Raw genomic sequence first — 20,259 nt, forward strand, 5'->3', positions numbered from 1 at the left:
CTAGCCTGGTGCAGCCTGTGCAAGGAACATGTCTTTTACAGAGACTGACCCAAATTTTAATAATGATACTTGTCTTAATGAACATTGTCTTTACCCTGCTTTCTTATGTCATGGGTAAATTTGCAAGAAAGGTTTTGGGGAGAATTTTGATATTTTTAAAACCTTGCTAGTATAGAAAATATAACATCAAATATTTGAAGAAGTGCCCATAAGCAAGTGTTAATTACTTAAAGTACAAAAAGGTACTATGCATATCTTAATATGTGACAGTGAAAATAAATTTTTGATGCCATTATTATTTTAATGCATATTTAATACAAGAGTCTTCAGGAGACTGAAAGCTGTGAATTTAGTCACTGTTTTTAAAATGACAGCATACATGAAAGGTTGAAAATTAGAGTCATGTTAAGCAAAATATTTTGAGTCTGTTGGTAGAGGATTCTAATTCATGGTTGCCAAAAGGACACACATAGAAAATTATAACTTAAAGGACATGAGTAAGAGAGGATTTCTGAAAGGTGAGTCATGTTAAACAAATAAGATTACTATCTTAGAAGTGAATGGCAGAAGAGAAAATGCAAGATTTAGTGTTTCACCATGTGAAAAAAAAAGCTTTTTCTTTTTCCAAAGTTTTATGCAACAGATTTTTTGTATAGACTATCTGAATAGGAATTGGCTGCTTAAGACTTTTAACACTGATAAGTAACCAGCTGGGAATGGGAAGTGCATATTAGTGGATTGTTGAAGAATAGAATTCTTTTGCTTTCTTTGTTGCAATCATTTATCTTCAATAATTTAATTATTGATTCAGTGTAAAATATGTAAGGTAATAAATATTTCAGGTGGTACTAAAGTAAGAAGATAGTTTAAATGGCAGATGGTTGCAGTTGCCTTACAGGATAATTTCTGATAAATTAAATGGACAGACCAGGGGGTGGAAAATTAAATGCAATATATTTAAGTGTTAAGTGGTGCTCCTGGGTCAGTGTATTACACAAGCTAAGTGCAGTTGAACTTGATATTGAATAAGGTAATAGTCAGGAAAAAATGTTCAATGCATGCCATTGACAGATTGAGTGTTAACTGCTTCCTTCATTGTGTAACAGCAATATAGGCTAATGCATCCAAATGGACTTCTAATACAAAATTGATCTTGTTTTATAAACTAGTTCATAAAGAATAGCCATTAGGCTGAATTTTCCTATTTTGGTCATTAACTTGTAAACATAGAATTATCAAGGAATAAAAGGAGCACATTCAGTGAAGTTGATAAATCTGGGAATATATGGTCTAGAGAGACAGAAATAAAGTAACATTCAGAGAGGTTGAGAGCCTCTGTTAATAGCATTGAACTTGGAGGAAAAACTATAAATCCTGCTTTTATGACAGAGGGTCTTCAAGGCAGGACTGGAGGGGTTTTTTCCTATTTATTCTTCAATCACATTATGTTATTTGACATTTCAAACTTGACACCGAGTCTTTGGCACCTTCCAGAAGGCCTCAGAAGTGAATCCCAAGAAAAAGACATTGCTGCTATTTCTAATCCCCATAATATAGATGTGGTTAATTTAATGCATGAGTTACCTCACTAAGATTGCTGCAACACTCCGTATATCTTAAGTTAATAGCATGCATATGTGTTTGCAGGATCAGGCTTCAGTGATTAGCTTTATATTTAGATGTAGCTAAAAACCCCTTCTGTGAGTTGGGTGGAATTTTCCCTGTCTCCTGTGAAATCTGATGTGCATTAGGAAGTCAGGAGTTACTGCTCTGTGACCACTTTTTCTTGTGCTGATAAACATGTAGGCTCTTTTTAAAGTGGGCGTCTTTCTCATCAATCTATTCCATTTGCCAGCCTTTGTATCTGTGAGTGGGATGGCTTTGACAGATTTTGACACTTGCAAAACATCATGGCTTTGACTGAGATGCTGGTCCAGCCTCCCATGCAGGTGGGGAGGTGGCCACTGGCGATTATAGTGGAAGGTGTGGAAATCAAACCCGGCCAAAGCTGACCTGTGATTTCTTGCTGGGAATGGCAAAAAACTTGTGAACTCAAAAGAAGTTGTTTTGTCTTTATCTAAAACCTTTAAAATGGGTTGTAAACCCAACATGTAAAGCATCATGACCCCAGTCAAACTGGGCTGACAATTACTAAGAAATTACAAATACCAATGGCATTTGCTGCAGCTGTAGGCACCATTATTCCAATTAATGTATGTATTTCTTTTTAAACGTTGTTTGCATACCTGTATCCCTTGTATGTTATTAATTATTAATTGTATATTATTAATTTCTATACATCAGGAATGCATGATGAGATAAGATCTTGAGGGTAGGATTGTCAAAATAAAGAGAGTTTGCATATGTAGCTGAAGATAAAAGAGGATGCGGCTGAACTCTATCTGATACCTTCTTTATCCACATGAGATACAAAGGTGCTTTGAGCTGAGCTGTTGGGCTCAGCAAAGGGAATTCTTTGTAGGTATTTTCTGTCTTATTTAAGCTTTATCTAAGACTGCCCATAATCAAGCAATTCTTATGTCTTACTATTGTGTCTGTAATCTGTTCTTCACTATTTTCTCAGGGATTACTGATCATTGCAGAGTATCAGCAAAACAATGTCGAGAACAAAAGCTGCTGCCATGTCTCAATGTTTAGCTTAAACACACTGTCATTTTTAAAATTTTTTTGCAGTTGGTGCTGCATTCATTATTGAATGCATTTCTCCTATTTAGATGAGGATAATTTCTATAATACTTTAAGAATGAATAATTTTTTTAACATAGCTAGTATATTCAGTGGCAAGGGTAAATATTGTAAGCATGTAAACTTACCATTTAGCCTTGATTTTTTAACCATACTTTATTGTCCACTGGTAGAAAAATGAGCAAAACACATCATGGCATGGCTTTATTGTACCACTGCCCAGCAATTTTTGTATATTGTTTCCTTTTATAATTTGAGACATGATGATGATCTTTGCAATAAATTTTTTCATAAGTATTCTTACTGATGGATGATGCATTTATTTAAGCATCAGTGGACAAATAAAGTTATCCACGGATGACTAACAACCTTGAATAAATACCATTTCACTCAGCAGCTATCCATAGTACCTTAGCAATGCAATTACATGCCAGGACCTATTATCCCAATTAATGGACTGTTTTATATTCACTGTGCATTATACTTGAAACTCTTCAGAGGCCTGGCCTTCATTTAGCCAGAGGCAAAAAAGAAGTGTATAACAAATCACTGGGAAAAGTCTTTCATTTACTTTCCAAGATATATAGTGTGTAATTATACTTAAAGCATAACAAGGATGGTCTCAGAAATGCTCTTTAAGTTACAGTAAAACTATATATTAAACCCATGATTATTAAATATAGCTTGTTTTCCAAGATCATTGTTGTTAACAGCAAAAGTAGATATTTTGCTATCTTCTTCCTGCATTGTATTTTTTACAATTATTTTGCCAAAGGCCAAGTTTCAGGGTTATTTATGAGATTCATGTTTCTTCTCTCTTTCTAAAAAGATGCTAATAAGAGCATCAGTTCCTGGGGATGCTGTATTTGATGGATGGGTGAGCAAGTAAAATAGTCTACTGAAAAGTATGCAGTGCACTGTTGTGTTGCTGCTTTGTAAAATGCCAGCCCTGGGCTGTCTTTCACAGGGCTGGAATTTGACCACTGGAGTTTCCCTCTGCTCCCTCTGGTGGTTTCCAAAGCTGCATTTCTAAAGCTATAAAATAAAACACCGTTGTATTTCTTCTCCTCATTGTAAGGAGCATTGATTGCTTCTCATTATATATTATAGCAAAGGGGCAGTCTATTACATGAATTTATTGCATTTTCTTCATGATAATTACTGGAAGTTATTGAACAAGGCAGGGAGTTATCACCAGTAAGTTCCTGCTATAGCTGAGGAAGCAAATCCACAAATATTTAGTGGATCTAAAGCTGTAAACAACACATCCTGTTTACAGTGTAGTAGGAATTTACAACTTACAGTGCATCTGAGGATTTTGTAGGAATCAAGCTCCAAATACTACAAATTCAGGCTTGAAATATGAACTGCAGTAAAAAATTGTCCTTCGTTGTGTTGTGCAGATACCTTTTGTTGAGCCATTAGATAGCAGTTAAAACGACCACTAGATTCTCCATTTCCCTTACTCAAGAATGACATTACTATTTAATGAGCAGCTGGTTAGGGAGTCTCATGAAATCTGCATTCACACATTAATGCAGGATTGCTCTTTTACATTCGGAAGAGGAATCTATCAATGGGAAAAATCAATAATGTAAGTGTCCCCATAGGTCTGCGGATTCCCGTAAAATACAATCATTGAGCCATCTTTCTGTAATTTCTTTTCACAAATAATTTTTCCAGTCCCAGTTCAGTAGTATCCAGTGGAGCACTAGGAAAGAGGATAGCTGTCACAGCCAGAACAACCACAGAGTGCTCTTCCTAAATTTCCTGGGTGGGTCCTATTGCCTCCATCCCTTGCCCCCGACAGAGCTGGATGAGTCCTTGTCACACCACATAATATCAGGCACGGGGAATGCAGAGAGCTGGCCCAGGGCTGCTAGAGCTGCCCTTGGACGCCTGGCTCCTGAGAGCCTCAAGGAAAAGAGGGTGAGCAGGTATCTGCTGTCCACTGGATACAGCTGAACCTACAGTAGCAGCTCAACATGGCATTAAAAGATAAATGCCAACAATTGCAAGTGTGTGAGTTTCTATTTTCCTAATAGCTCCTTCTTTTTCTGAAAGAAAAGGGGGCCTCATATGTGAGATGGCTGCTCTCCTCTGCTTTCTGTCACAGGTCCTGAGACATCAGTGCTTGGGATAGCCAAGATGTTCAGATTTGTTTCCAAGTTCAAACAACCTTTAGATTCACAACTGGATCCATTCCATTCCAATCCATAATGGAATCACCACTCAAGCCACTTTTCTAATACGGTTATCATATAATTCTTTCATAAACATAAAGCCATGGTTTAGAAACATATGTAGAAAAAGTATTTTTACTGACTTGAAATGCCAAAATTCCTAGATTTTTACTTACAATGCTTCTAAGACATCGGAGGGGGTTTGTTAACATGCAGGTACACTGTGGGAAGTACTAATGCATTTAAAGAGCAGCCCAGCTGTCCTACCAAAGGAATGCTACAGGTGTAATCCAAATGCACATTTATTTACAGATGGAAGATACAAGCCAAAAAAGAGTTAAGATAAAAGCCAAAAACAGTTAACAGCCAGTAAGCTTAGCATTTTATTATTACATATAGGATACAAATAAACTAGTAGGGAAGAAATAAAAAGCTAGCAATTAAATGTTGATGAGTTTGATAAATCATGCAGTCTAAATGAATATAAGTGATCTTCACATTATTCTTCAATTATTGACACCCTCCTACTATTTTGAAGAAGATTCATCTTACACCAAAGACTTTTATTGCTACAATATTTCACAACTGACTAGCCAATTTCTTCTATTATCTTAATATTCACAGTTAAAATAAAGAACTAACAATTTCCCTTATGGCTATCTATGTCATATACAAAGACAGTGAGGAGACAAAACATAACTTCAGAAAGAAAATTCCTGGCCATTATTCACTGTTTCTTACTTCTATATAAAATATCACACTGAAATAGGCTGGGAAATATTTTTTTTTTCTGACCTATTTTTCTGGTTTTCTTATCAGTCTTTTTGCTTTTTGAAGGCAGAAGCTGTAGATAGCTTTTTTAGAGTGTTTAAAGTAGTTTAAAAATTTTTACTCCCTAAGTAGAACAATTTAATCACTTTGATTTCTACCATTACATTGAGAGAAAAGCATTTTACTAAACTGCAAAAAAATATTTTTTCCTAGTTCATTGTGGAGCTGAAGCAAAGACTTAGGAAGTAATCTGTGGGAAGAATTGGACTGGGGAGTTGGTCTCTATTTTAGCAACTAGGTAGAGAAGAATGGAAAAGGAGAATAACGTGATAGGCCTTTTGATTCTGCTTCTGCGTTTGAATAGTGCCCTTCTGCCAGGAGAAATGGGAGGAGTCAAGCCCTTAAGGCTGCAGCATTGCTGTGAGAACAAGTGCCCTTGATATGTACTATGATTGTGGCTGAAAATCTGCAGGATCATAAATGTCATCCCTTCTTCCTGTCTTGCAGCGATTCATTGCTTTCCAAGTGTCTTAGTTACGACTGTTCAGGCAGCAAATATATATTGGTTGTCTGTAAGTATTAATTACAGAGCACCACACATGATAAGAATATTTAATACCTCTAATGTTGGTAATTTTCCAGTAGAAAAAAAAATTAGTAATAATGGCAGAAATATAAAATCTGGGGGGGGGGAATGGACCTTTAAATAAATTCTGATTTATTTTCTCCCTTCCACATTATCAACAGTATTATTGATACAGAAGGAATGGCAGTCTCCTGTCCAGAATTTACTGGAGACTTACAAAGCAATGAAACACCTTCTAGGTGTTGTGATGTTGACAAATTATCGCATATTATTACATTACAGAATTAGTATATAATTAAATATTTCAGTGTGTACTTCTCTGCTATACCTCAGAATAACAGGAAGGTTGAGTATTTGGTTGGGTTTGTTTGAAATTGTGCAAAAATATTCATAGTATGTGGATGAACACAGCTTTTCTATAACAAAATGAACTTTGGTGCAATTTCCTTATCACAATAAGACATTTCTAAGAGTGTGGTATTGTAAGATAGTTCTTTTATGGATCATTTCTAGGCCACTGGAGCATGTGTTATCTCACTTTAACACACACCTTGTGGGTTTTTTTTTTTTTAATTTAAGAAAATGACGTTTCCAGGCCAATACCTTTTTTTTTTGTGTACAGAACAAACTAAAGAAGGTGAATAATGTGACCATGGGAATATTTTAATTTAAAAAGAAATGTTTCTTAATTAGAGATAATGGTAGAAGCTCAGCAGGAATGCTCACCGTATGAGCAAATCTCAGCAGCCCCACTGTTCTTGTAGAGAGAAAGGGCTGTAAGTAACACCCTGCTCATACTTAGCTCATTGACTTTTACCAGTGACTTCTAAATACCTTTTCCAAACCGTCTAATTTTTTTATTTTTTTTTATATCTATGCTCATTAAGGTTTGGTGTCAGATTTAGGGATTCTTAAGCATGTAAAACTGAAGAACTGTCCCCTCATGAGGGGACTGCAAAGGTATAGCATGCCTGTACATTAATTTATTTAAAGTAAAGGGAAAAAGCAGCAAGAGCTGTGCTGCTGGGAAATCAGCCTCGCCTCAGGGTTCCCACAAAGACAGGGGCAGCAGTGAGGGAGAGCTGAGTTTTAGTCCTGGGCTGCTCTGAGAGCTGAGATTCAGCTTTTCCTTCACTTGCTCTGATGTAATTCTGCTCTCGAACTCCACAGAGGAATTTTGTTTCTCCACTCGCCTTCTACTTAACAGCAGAACAATTGCTGTGCAAATAACATGTTCATGAATGGCATCCGATATTCCTCCTTTCAGCTGCACCACTCTTGTTAAACCGTGATGGAATTGCAGCTTATCCACAACTCTGTTGCAGAGCTCATTTATCATCCCAGCCCCTGGTTCTAGTGACTGTATCACTCCTCAACACTTGTCCTTTTTTTTTGGATCTTCCTCATCAGACTTAAAACTTTATCTTCCATTCCATCCCCTCTCTAATCAGCTACAGGAGGTCAACTTTTGCCTGCCCAGCCCTCTGCTTGCCTTCGTGCTGGCTTTGTCTGCAAATTCCTGCCCAGCCACGTTGTCATTCTGCCTCAGCCCCACAGTGCTGTCTTCTGTGCTGGTCCAAAAGAACTTGTCAGCACTTTGCTCATGGCATTCTAATCCCATCACCTACTTTTTTGGTCTCATTTTTCCTATGACTATTTGGTATATTCTGTCTCAGAGCAGAGATTCTTCCCCCAAGTGGAAATAAAGATAGTTTTGATGTGTTTCCTGTTGGGAATTACTAACTCCTTATGAGTTTTCTAAAGCTTAATCACTATTCAGTGGAACTTGTAAATCATGTAAAAAAACAGGTATGCACAATAGGATGCAACACACACTTGTGATTACCATTACAAATGACATCTTTCTTTGCAACACTCAAAATATAATTTCTCTATTTTATTTTAGTCTTTCCTTATTATATTCTGTCAGAGGTTCAAAGCAGAAAAATGTGAATTGTAAAAGGAAATTCAGGCTCTTAGTGGAGTCCTCCCTTATTAGTGCTTCTTTTAACTACTCTGATTTGTTCTAAGTATAAATGACTTTGAAAATATTCCTTCCACTTGGCCATTCCATAGTGGTGAATTGCACATCAGCCTTCAAATTGTAAGGAAAATAATGAAAAGGAAGATACAATGATCAGAGAAGCAACAAAAGATACCAACGCTTTATAAATATAATTTTTTTTTAGGTACAGATACAGTCCTAGTCAAAATCTCTTACTATGGAACTTCTCACCTCTGTTTGAGAAATTAACAAAAATAGAAGTGACTGCAAATAACAAATGTGTGGTGTAAGATATATTCATCACAGGACAAAGCAGCTGAACCCAGTATTAATAAAGATTGCTATTCATTTTTTGAATTTGTATGATTGACCACTTAAAGAAATTACTAGTGCTATAGAAAATCTTGTGACTAAAAGGGAAAAGTCATTTAGTTCAGGGAGGTCTTGTCGGCCTCATAAAATAACTGTTGATTATAATTATACAGTAATCTCGGAAATATTCTTGTGGGAAGTAGAGAGAAAATGAACAGGGAAAAAAATTACCTCCAACTGATACACATTACTGATATCAAGAATACACTTTTGCACCCTATTGCATGCTGTGAGAAGCTTTCCAAAGCTTGTGTCTTTTGCTAACCTCTCATTTTGTCTGTCTAGTTACTTATCCTATGTAAGGCAGAAAATTTGCATTTTCAAAGACACTTATATAAACTAGCCAAACTATTTTTGTTTCCTCAATGGCCATGCTCTAAAAAAAATCCTGTTTTATGTGACTGTTTAGCCATAAGGAACATAAGAACAGATCTAAACTTCTCCAGCATCAGACAGTAATTGTTTCTGTGACTTACACCGTCGCTTTTCCACTCTCAGTAATATTATAGTGAGGGAAATACTACTGGTATAACAATTGCTCTTGATTTTTAGCATGTTACAAATCTGCTGCTTTGCCCTGCTGCTTTACAGTACAAAAACCAGAGAGCAAATTTATTTTTGTTCTGGTTTAACCAAGAAGCAATTTTTCTAGTTTTGACCTGGAAAATTTGCAGTCATGTTTAAAATCCAGTTGGAAATGGTCACCTCCTCCTGGTCTGTGTTAGCCCTGTTGGTATGTGGAAGGCACATTGTTCATTTCTCACTAATTAGAAGGTGTTTTAAAAGAAATTAAAGTAGTGAACACTGATAGATACCCCTGTCTGGTGTGTTGCTGGAATTCCAAGGTAATATAAAGTCTGGAACAGTATAAAATCTTGTGTGTTTCTTCAGAATTAAATCTATAATGGAGAACCATGGACACATTTAAGATATCTCACTTTGTTTTAGGTGTTCTTATCCTACTAGACTGTAGAATTCCCCAAACTTATAAATACATAGCCCATTTAAAGTAATGAAACTTCACATTCATTCTTTAGCCTATGGGATTGTGTAAGCAAAATGCGTATCCCTGTTGATATTTAAATGATTTTTAGCATCTGCTTTAAGAGTTATTGAAATGAACGACGTTCCAGTATTCAGGGGTGTCAGGTCTCTGGCAACTAGAAACTTTTATTTTTTAAAAAACTGAGATAATCTGGAGAACCGTTGCCCAATGCTTTTAAGCATAGTGCTCTGTGTGGGGAATCCCACAAATTCTATCTCTTAAAGGCAATAATAAGCAGTTCTAAGCTTGATCAAAGTCTCTGTTATTTCTCTAATGTGAAATCCCAATGGTGTTAGCCTGGAGCAACTTCATACTTCAATGTCAAACTTCAGTTTGACACCACTGACCTCAGGACAGCAATTGTGAGGATGAATCTGGCCACTTTGTCAGACCCATTGTGATTGCCAAAGAGAAAAAATAATTACAGAAAATTAAGTCTTCTATTGGAAAAGTTTCTGAAATTAAATATCTCTGCCAATTTACAAACATCTTGTACATGTTTATATTGCAAATCATGAATATCTCTATCTATAGAAGATCTACATGAAACTACTAGAACAATCTATACATTTTATCTATAGTGAAAGCCTGCATCAAAATCTGATATTACAGAGTAAACAAGAAATGTATGTGTAAAAAGTTACAAGTCTAGAAGTGTTTTAGTAATTTTTAGAGGTCAAAAGTGATTGGCCACAAATCAAAAAATAGATAGAAACAAACTAAGATTCACAAGCACCATACTGATTTGCTAGAGGTGAATTTCCATGTGTTACACGTGGCAGATGTTCTTTTCAGCTCATTACTGGCAAACAGCCCAATTTGTCTAAATCATATTTAATATACAGCAGTTTCTGGCAGGTGTAAAGAAAAAAAATATATATCTTGCAAGACTTCCATGGTATTCTCTATATAATTAAAACTGTTTTTGTAAATGACCTTAATAGTATTTAAAAAGGGTGGGAGAGGAAAACAAAATTTGATAGTGAGCAATTAGCTACAAATTAAAAAGCTATTGCATGTAAGCTTCCTGTTTTCACCTCGAAAAGGTACTGGCCATACAGATTTAAGGAGGGGTTTCTGTGGAGATTCTGAAGTCACTTTTCAACATGCCCTTCATGGGTTGCACGAATTCTCAGTGTGGATAACTTCTTGACCGTAATAATCACTGCCGACAGTTTAAATGGAATTTGTAGGATGAAGAGTGAGTATGGGCAAAATCTGAGAGTATTTTGATTCTTTTCCTGGCATAACCATCTTATGACAGTGTCAGCAAACGCTGTCCCTTGGAAGAGCACTGACAGCTTGAGAGAGCTCAAATGCTCATTGCCTGTGCGGGAGCTGCTCGACCTCAGCAGCTCTTACCAGAGCTCTGTAGTGGGAACATTGTGTGCATTGAGAGATCTCTGGCTTTATCAAAGGTGTTGTTTCCAGTACACACAGTCCACAGTATGTCTCCTTGGAAGAAAAGTTCTGTTGTCTCTTACCCAGTTATTCTTCAGTGGTATCCATGAAAGGTAATGGATAAAACAATGCACTGTGTCTCAGGGGACTTCTTTGTGCCTTGGCTGGAGATACTGACACTTATCTCTTGCAAAGTCCTTTGAAATTTGGAAATCTAAAGCTCCAGATATTGGCTAATTGATACATGTTGTTACCATTATTCAGTGAGGAGATGAAGTTCCTGATATTGAATTCACAAATATTTATCAAATTCCAGTGCAATTTACTAAAATTATTTTCTATTTAGTTTAGAAATTCTCTACAATGTCTCCTGCAGTATAAGAATAACACAGTATATTAAAATTATGGAGGTAATTATTGTTAACATCTCAATGAATGTGTGAACATATTGTGAGACATTTTAACATCTTTTGATCATTCTGTGAACTCACCTTATGCTATAAAGGGAGATGGATTATATGTGATGTTTGTGAGAGGTAAGAGATTGACACAGTGGCAGGCTGTTGGTTCAAACACATCTTATTCAGCATTGTGTTATTCCTTACAACTGACATCCTCTTGATGGCTTTGAGACAGATGTCCAATACTGAACTAGACAGAAGTGCAATTAATATTGAACAAATATAGAGGTTGCACTTTGCATGTTGATTCAACCTGTTTCTCTACAACAATTTATTTGAATTTCTACTGGAATAGCAACAGCAGACTGTTTGAAAAGAGATTTTGAAGTCAGACATATCACCTGGAAAACAGTGGAAAAATTTATCAGGAAAATACATCAAAATTGCAGAGAATCATTTTAATGAGGACAGGATATTGCATAGAATCATAGAATCTAAAAGCACTCTTGTTTTTTTTATTTAGTATTATATTTGTTTATGTGCTATAATGTTTAAATAAAAATAGTTTACATTCATTTCAAAAGGGAAAAAAAAGGTCTTTTTCCTGTAATCTGCAGTGCAATAAGCTTAATGTTAGAGCCTGAGTGCAGTTGTACTGAAATCTGTAAAGAGCTGCTGGGTAAAGATCTTTTCTCTAATGGCCAGTGAGCCATCCTATCCCCTTTTTGTGTACAAGATATTAAGATATTGTCTCTAGGGCTGTAGAACAAATGAAACCTTTGGCAGGGAAGCAGATATTCTGCTCTGAGTTTATTGCTCTGGAGCTTTGAACCCTCCAGCCCTGCAGTGCTACTGCAGAGGACCCAGAAAGTTACCCTGTAAGTGGAGGCTGCATATGTCACTCACTGTCTGGACTCCCATGGAAAGATTGAATACACTTTTTCTTTGAGAATGTCTGGATATATGTTGATTTGTGCCCTTTTTCACCTACTCTCCAGTTTATTTTCTCTGAATTCTGATTTCAGAAGATATTTGAATCTGTATGAAATACATTAATGTATTTTTGTTACACAGTTTTTATGACATTTTTCTACAGAAAATATGAATATATGCTGTTTATGAGCATCTGTTACTTCTGGAATCAGCTTGGTAAAGGACATTTTGTGTTTGGTAATCCAGAAATTCCTGTAGTTAAACTTTCAGAAAAACAGTTATTTTTTCCATGCAAATAAAGCAGTGAAGGGTTTTTTTGTCAAAACATAGTTGTTTGTTATTCCTTTTACAAGATATATAGTCTTGTTTTGGTCATGATTGCTCATGCAACCATATGGGAGTTTGTTCATATTCTAGTTGAGCTAAAATGTGTTGCCATGTGTTTGCCTACTCATAGTAATTTTTTAAAGGCTTGTCTATTTTTCACAGCTAAATTTAAGCTAAATTTGATTTTATTTTTATAAAAGATAAATTATGACATCATATGTTGACTGTTTAGGAGAGTAAACAACAGAGAAGTTAGTTACTTTGTGGTTTTGCTTCTTTCTAATGAAGTTCTTAAATAGCAAGTTACTAAAACTATTTCTTAAACTGCACTGATTAGTAGTAGTAGCAGCAGTGGTACTGAAAGCCACTGGTAATGCAGGCAGCTAATGATAAAACTGGAAGGGCCAGAGATATCCAGGCTTAAATATCCCACCATCACTGAATTTCACAATCTTGAAATAAACAGCTGATTTCTCACGTGTTCTTCACTCTGTCTGAGCTTTATGGAGAGGCATGCAGGGTCCACGGAGAAATGTGGAAGGCTTTAAGGGTCAGGGTATTTGCAGCAATACAACAGTCAGACTTGCTGATGGTTCCATGCTGTGGAAGAGGAGGTATATACAAGGATCATGTTGAAACTCAGCTCTTTTTCTCTCTTTTTTTCTTTTTTTCTTTCTCTCGTTTGTGTGTGTGTGTGTGTGTGTGTGTGTGTGTGTGTAAATATCCTTTTAATATTACTCCTTTGGATAAATTAGTCAATTAAGCAGTGGGGAAAAACTGCTCAATTCTTAGGAGCTGCCTAACAACACCCTGTAGCAGACACACTGATTTTAGATGTATATTGACTTCATCTGCCAAACATTCTCTAAGAGCAAATCTCAAGTTTTACAATTTAGTTTTGTTTACTTGTATTCTCATTTAAATGTATATGAAAGAATAGCTTTTTTTTAAGCAATATATTGTTCTGATAGATCACTCTTGCTCAACAAATCTGGTAGAGTTGTGTGAGGGCTTTGTGTGGTGTGCAGGCACCCAGATGGAAGAGCCTGACTGTGTGAGAGTGTTGTAGTGCTCACACTCATTAGTTTCCTTTGCAATTTAATGACCTGAGTTAGACTGAAAATAAGTCTGTCAAACAAAACATGAAAAGGGTGACTGACTGAGAAATAATTTGAAGGTAGGAAGAAGGTAGAATAAATTATGTAAATTCCCACTAAGCTACCAAGCTGACTATATTACCCCTGATCTGCCACATAACAATGTAGTATCACTGTTCTCTGTTCTTTCACGGGCCTAGGATGAGACAAAAGTATTCCAAGCAAACCAAAATTATAGGTAGTGAACACAGCTTTGAAAATTCTATGAATGGAACAGAAGAATAAAAATAAACATTAAAACAAACAAAAACTAAGGACCAGATCTTTTGCTGTCAGGAGTCTTGAGATTTAGTGAGCATTGCTTCTGAGAACAGAGGGTGCTTTGAAGTTTAAATTTATTCAGGTTTTATAGAAATATGTGTCAAAAGATTATACAGATATTCCTGTATTAAACAGCACTGCTGTAGATGCTGTTCTTCCACACCCTGATTGGACCCTAAACCAGTTGGAGAGCAACACCTTGCTGTAAGTGCCATACTTCATGAATAACAAAATCCACTTGTTCTGACCAATCCTGCTTGGGATTTTTTGAGGAGTTAGCTTTTCCAGTTAGGAGAAAATAATTTTGAAGAGACATGAGGGAGATTTGTTTCTAATGTTGTTTCTATTTAGCTGTTGGAGCAATTTAGCCCAAAATTAGATACCAGGAAGTCAGGTCTGTACATACACAAGGTGTTATTGTTGCAATGCTTTCAGTTGAATTTTCTGTATTTTTTCTATTTCAATTAATCTTTCTGTTCTTGACACCTTTGGAAACACAGGGGGCCTCAAACATTGGTAACAATAAGAAATCACAAGTTAATGACTAAAAAATCCCTGCTAGTCATAGCAGCTCCACTACACAATCCCTTGACTTTTCTGCCACAGACTTGTCACGAAAAGCACTGGAGGGCAATTGACCATTGTGATTTTTTATAGCATGTCACAACTGCAGAAACATCTACACACACAGAGCATATTAAAACTTCGCTGACAAGGCCATAAATCATTGAAGTGCAAAACCCTGAAATACCAATTTTGCAGTCAGTCATTAAACAAAACTCATAATCTATGAAATTATACATTCCAGTCGAAAATGCAATATTTCACCTCATGTATATAAAGCTAGGTACTCACCATTCCTTTTCTTTTGCAAAACACAAGGCTCGTCAACAAAGATATTTCTGTCAGTGTGAATAAAGGGGCTCTATCCATCATTCTCTTGTCAGAAACAGATACATTCCTAGTTAAACCTTCTTTTCTTTTTCTTATACAGATTGTCAAATATAAGGGACACAGTCTTTGTTCTGCTTATGAGTCCCAAGAACATTGGTGATAAGTCTGTATGTACATGGAGGGTGTGCAAAATATTTTCACAGGAACATGTTCACAGGCTACATTTTTCAGAGTGATGGAGGACCAAGTTAGAGCCTGTGCTCAAGGCCACATTGATTCCACTGCTCACATCCTTCACCTATCATTGACATCCTCTAGTCTACAGAACAACTCTCCTAGTACACTCTTGGAGAAAACTTGGGTATGACCTCTGGGTTAGGAAATTTTAGAGTTCAGGCTGATCATCTTGTACCTGGCTTTGCTGTCCTCTGGTATCTTTTCTGCTCTTGAGTCAATGACATATGGGGGCTCACAAGGAAAGGTCTGGGGGAAGTCTTTCCAAGAAATTTATTTTGATATGACCTGCTGCAGGAACAAGTCACATCAGTATCCTAGTTTCAACTGGATCACTCTCTATACATGGGCAACATGATTTTAAGGAGCTAAGTCTCTCTAACTCTGCAGACTTTCCATCCTGGCCTGAACATCTCATGTAATTTCATAGTGTAACTATGAGTCAGCTTCGTGTTTGGTTGAAGAGAATCTCATTTGAAGCTGTGCATGAGATTTTGGGCTGTATCATGAGGAGATAAAAGGGAGTTAGCTCGGCCTCCACCCGTGCTTATCAAGTACTGCTATGATGCCAGGAATAAACTGCTATTTGGATGAGTTCCTGAATTTAATGAAATGAAGCAATTATTGCTATTACTGCAAGGGTCTTGAGAGAAAAATAATTTGCTTACATGTAGGCAACCTTCTCCTTTCCCCACTTCAGACAGACAGGCTGCAAACTGTAACTTTACATGAATAGACTAAAGAGGAGAGAAAGTTTCTGTAAGACATTTGTCTTGCCTCCAGGGCAGAGGGTTTGGGCATGTAAGAGCTGGGATTCTCAACAGATCTCAACAGCAAGTTTCAGAACACTTGAAACTTTTCATTACTAAAGCTATGTTAAGCTAAATATGTTCTTCAAACTCCAACATAAATTGCACTGTTTTTGTTGTTTCTGTTAAATGTAGTCTTGTGATGTTATGGACCCCATATTTTCCTTTCATCTTGTGTATAGTAGTACTGCAGGAAGTGGAGAGAAAACTATTTCACTGCCTTTAAAAATTTTAGCTTCTTTGATGGGATATCCAAGTTTAGATACAATTTGTCAATGGGAATGATGCATATTTTCAGAAGGGAAATTTTTCACTCTTTAAACAGCAGTCTCATTGTTGCATTCATTATGTAATGCCTCAAATTGTTCCTTAAGTTAGAATAACTGACACTGATAAACCTAATATACCAATAAATCAAATAAAGACTGGTAGAGAAGAAAATTAATATTCTCAAATGCTTTCTTCTTCATAAACAAAAAGGAAAATAGCATAAACTTAAAATAAATGAGATTGCATTAGCACTTGTGTAAGATGCATTGGAGGAAATTCTATATCCTTACTTTATTTTTTTTTTTTAAATCCTTATAATTTCTGGTCACAGTCCTGGTTCCAAACCTGACTATGTCTGCATACCAATTCTGCATCAGAGTCTTTGTGCTCTAGATGTTTGATTTACCCTCAAATTGTAGATTTATACATAAAATAATTAATAGAGTATTTCTGAATCCCTTACATACTGGCATAGATTTTGATGTCCTGAATTAATAGGAGAGAGGTGTTTGACATGATAAAACAAGAAAATAAAGCACTGTAGTGCATTAAGATTAGCTGCATGTTTCCATGAGGCAGAAAAAAAATAGCAGATATCTGTCATGAAAGTAAACTATGTCTTTGTTGATCCACCTACTAGGTTAAAATATAGGAAAAATGAATATACATGGCATTCATGGAGTGTGCTTCATCTTGATGGACTTTATAGTCATAAAGTGAAGAGACTCCTAGAAATAGGAGGGTGATCAAAGCTGTTCAAGAGGGTATTCAGGCAACATCTGAGTTGTATTAAACCTTGATAACTGAGCCTCCTTATCATTCATCTTAATTATTCTTTGTTGCATGGGTAGTTCCTGTTTAAAACCAGTTTGAACATGGAGTCAAAAAGTGAAAGGATGGCAGGCAGGATCACGTTCAAAGAGCTCAGAAGCTCACACAGTCCACCTTCCTCCTGAGAAAGGTCAAGGTTCAGCCAGGCAGCTCAGGGATTTTATTATGGGATCTTGAAAATCTCCAAGGACAGAAGCTGCACAAGCTCTTTGGGCCCCCATTCCTCTCCTCGACTGTCAGTCCCATGCCCTGAATCTGTCAACTGATCTTACCTCTCCTGCTTTCCAGTGATGGAAAATTCAGACTGAGTGATGTGATGAACCCTGTTCTGCTTTGTTTTGTGACTAGGTTTATATACTATGCAGAATAAATGCATGAGCTTTCATTAATTAGAGTACTCCACAGAGAACTGGGGAGTTGTTTGTTTCCAAAAAGATAGATAAAAGCTGAAAATCCATAGCTAGAGTCTTTGACAGCTGGCTAGAGCCTAGAGACAGCTGGCTCTGGCAAGGGGATTTTGGAAGTCAGAAAATGTGCCCCTTCCTTTGATTTCTTTAAGGTAGAGGTTTTAGTAGTTGTCTGAATTTTAAATACATATTCAAAAAAGCTTATGTTGTCCCAGCAGGTTTTTCTAGATTACATATTCTGTTCTTCATCTCTCTAGAATTTGTCCCTCTTTCAGACTGCAGACAACCTAAATAGTCAGAGGTCTCTGTGAAAATGCTCTGAGGTACAATTATTGACAATACTGATGTTTTAATTGTTCCCATTAAGTTCTTAAGACTTTGCTGCATTAGGAAAGTGTGGAAAGCTCCAAGGCATTTTTTTCAGACTTTTCAGACTTAAAAAACCCTGTCTATTAACATTTAGTTTCTGAATTTTTCCTTTATAATAAGAAAATTAATTTGAATATAAATGTACTTTCATGTTCCTATACATATATACACACAAATAATATTTAAAACTAAATGGTTTAAAAAGATTTAGGGTTTCCTCAGACCCTTGAAAAAGGCTTTGCTAAGTTAAGAGTTGTTTGAAAGCAGTTTTGATTTTTTGCAAGTCATAGCTATTTGTTCTGGTTCACTTCTGTCTAAGGGGCAACTCTCAGCATATCCAGGGCTGCTGTCTTCTTCACCTGTAACACAAATGTTGTTTTTTTGTGGTTCAGTAGCAGATTTGGGTACTCCTACATTAAAAAAAAAATCCCACATAGATCTTCTATATTCCTATAATTCCTATATTCACTTTAAGTGATTTGAACACATGACAGACAGGGTTGGCGAAATTCCCACTATTCTTAATAAGTACCTCCAAAAATAGCTCTCCTGTGTGTGCTTGTGGACATATCTCCTGTATTGTGTTTCTACAGCAAATTACAGTGTTGGGAAGTTCTGGGTTATATTTCCTGACAAATTTCCTGACAGTATGACTCTGCTCTCAACGCCACCATCATTAATTAGTTTTCCTAGGCAAAATTCAAATAGTAAACATCATTCTGTGCAGCATATTTTAGTCAAAACATATAAGCCCCATGAATGGTAGGTGTAGTTGCGTGCTATTGCTATTTTGTGATGCACAAAACAAATCCATAAATTTACTGTGTATTGCAGTGTTGCCTTTCCTTGGCTTGTGATTATCATCTGCAAATAGCATTTCTGCTAAGCACTCAGTTTATTACCCCTACATGACTTAGGGATTAGCAAGGTTTAAAGAGAAAGCAGACAACACAGAGATGAAAATTATGCTGTGGTGGTAAAGATGGATGAGGTGATCTAAAAAGATCTTTTGCATTTTGAACTACACTGATCTCATGAATTATATATTTAAATCTAAACAAACATATGAACACAGTAACTGAAGAAGTTCATGTAACATTCGTGTTCAGTCAACACCTATCTTTTTTTGCTAATCTTTTCCCTGGAGCTGAATAAAAAAGTACATTTTGAAGTCTAAACTTTGCAAGTCCTTTCATCAGAGAACTGTAGCTAGGCTAGTGCTCTTGGAAGGAGGTATAAGGGTCCTCCTGGAGGAGCCAGAGCATTTGTTGGTCCTACCAGGATCAGACATTGGTGCTGAAGCCTTGGTTACCATCTAGACCTAACACATGACATGTAACTTCAGAATACATGGCAGTCCATGCAGAAAGCTGGTGCTCCTTTCTCCTTCCTGACAGGACAATCAGGCTGCTCATCTGGAATGGTGGTGTTGGAGCAGCTGTGTGCCCCTGGCTTTGCCCTGGCTCAGCCTATGCCCACCGAGCTACCCTGCCTGCTCCCTGTTCTTGATCCAAGAGTGAAGCCTAAAAGCTTCTGCTCCTCAGCATGGATTCCCTAAGCTCTCCAGTTTGGGCTTGGCTTTCATGTTTTAACACGGACTTGGTGATCTTAAGTGTCTTTTCCAACCTAAATGATTCCATCATTCTGTGTCTCGTGGTGACAAGAAAAAACAACTAGTTTCCCATCAATCTGAAAACACATTAGATTTTGCTTCATGTCATGCTGGAATTAATGACTTGCTGAATGTCTTTACAGGCACAGGGCTATTCCCCATCCAGCCACGCAGAAAAGTCCTGTTTCTGAGAGCTGTGCAATTAACTCCTGTCTACAGCTTACCTAGAGGTGAAAGACTGATTACTCACATATATCCTAAAATATTTCCCATGCCTTCATGTCTGTAAAAAGAGACCTTTTTTTCACTGACTTGCTATTTTGCAAGCTTAATGGAATGGAGTTGAAACTTTAAAATGCAAAAAAATGTCCTGGTTTTGAACAATAGTAATGGAATAGTTTGTTGGGGCGACTTTGCCCCAGAGGGTCTATGTTCAAAGAAAAGTGACAGCAGCAAGCTCAGGCAGCAGAATAATCCTATCAGCAGAACATTCAAATTATTTTATAATGAAATAAAATTTGCAACTTATATAGAAGCAGCAGACGCTTTAAGACCTCGAAATTCACTGCCCCTGAATATATGCAGAATTACAATGACAAAAGGTGGCAAATGTTAAAATTTTAATGACACTCACTGCGCTTGCAATCATGTAAATTCCATTACTACTGAAAAAAAGTTCACATGA

The 20,259-nt window shown here is 36.6% G+C and overlaps 1 protein-coding gene across 5 annotated transcripts in view; it reads left to right on the top strand.

Moving 5' to 3' along the window:
* The window catches only part of TENM1 (teneurin transmembrane protein 1), an 817,608-nt gene that overhangs the window by 457,188 nt on the left and 340,161 nt on the right, over nt 1-20,259 (top strand). The window lies entirely within an intron of this gene.

The sequence above is a fragment of the Catharus ustulatus genome, chromosome 14, assembly GCF_009819885.2.
Source record: "Catharus ustulatus isolate bCatUst1 chromosome 14, bCatUst1.pri.v2, whole genome shotgun sequence".
NCBI classification, from domain to species: domain Eukaryota; kingdom Metazoa; phylum Chordata; class Aves; order Passeriformes; family Turdidae; genus Catharus; species Catharus ustulatus.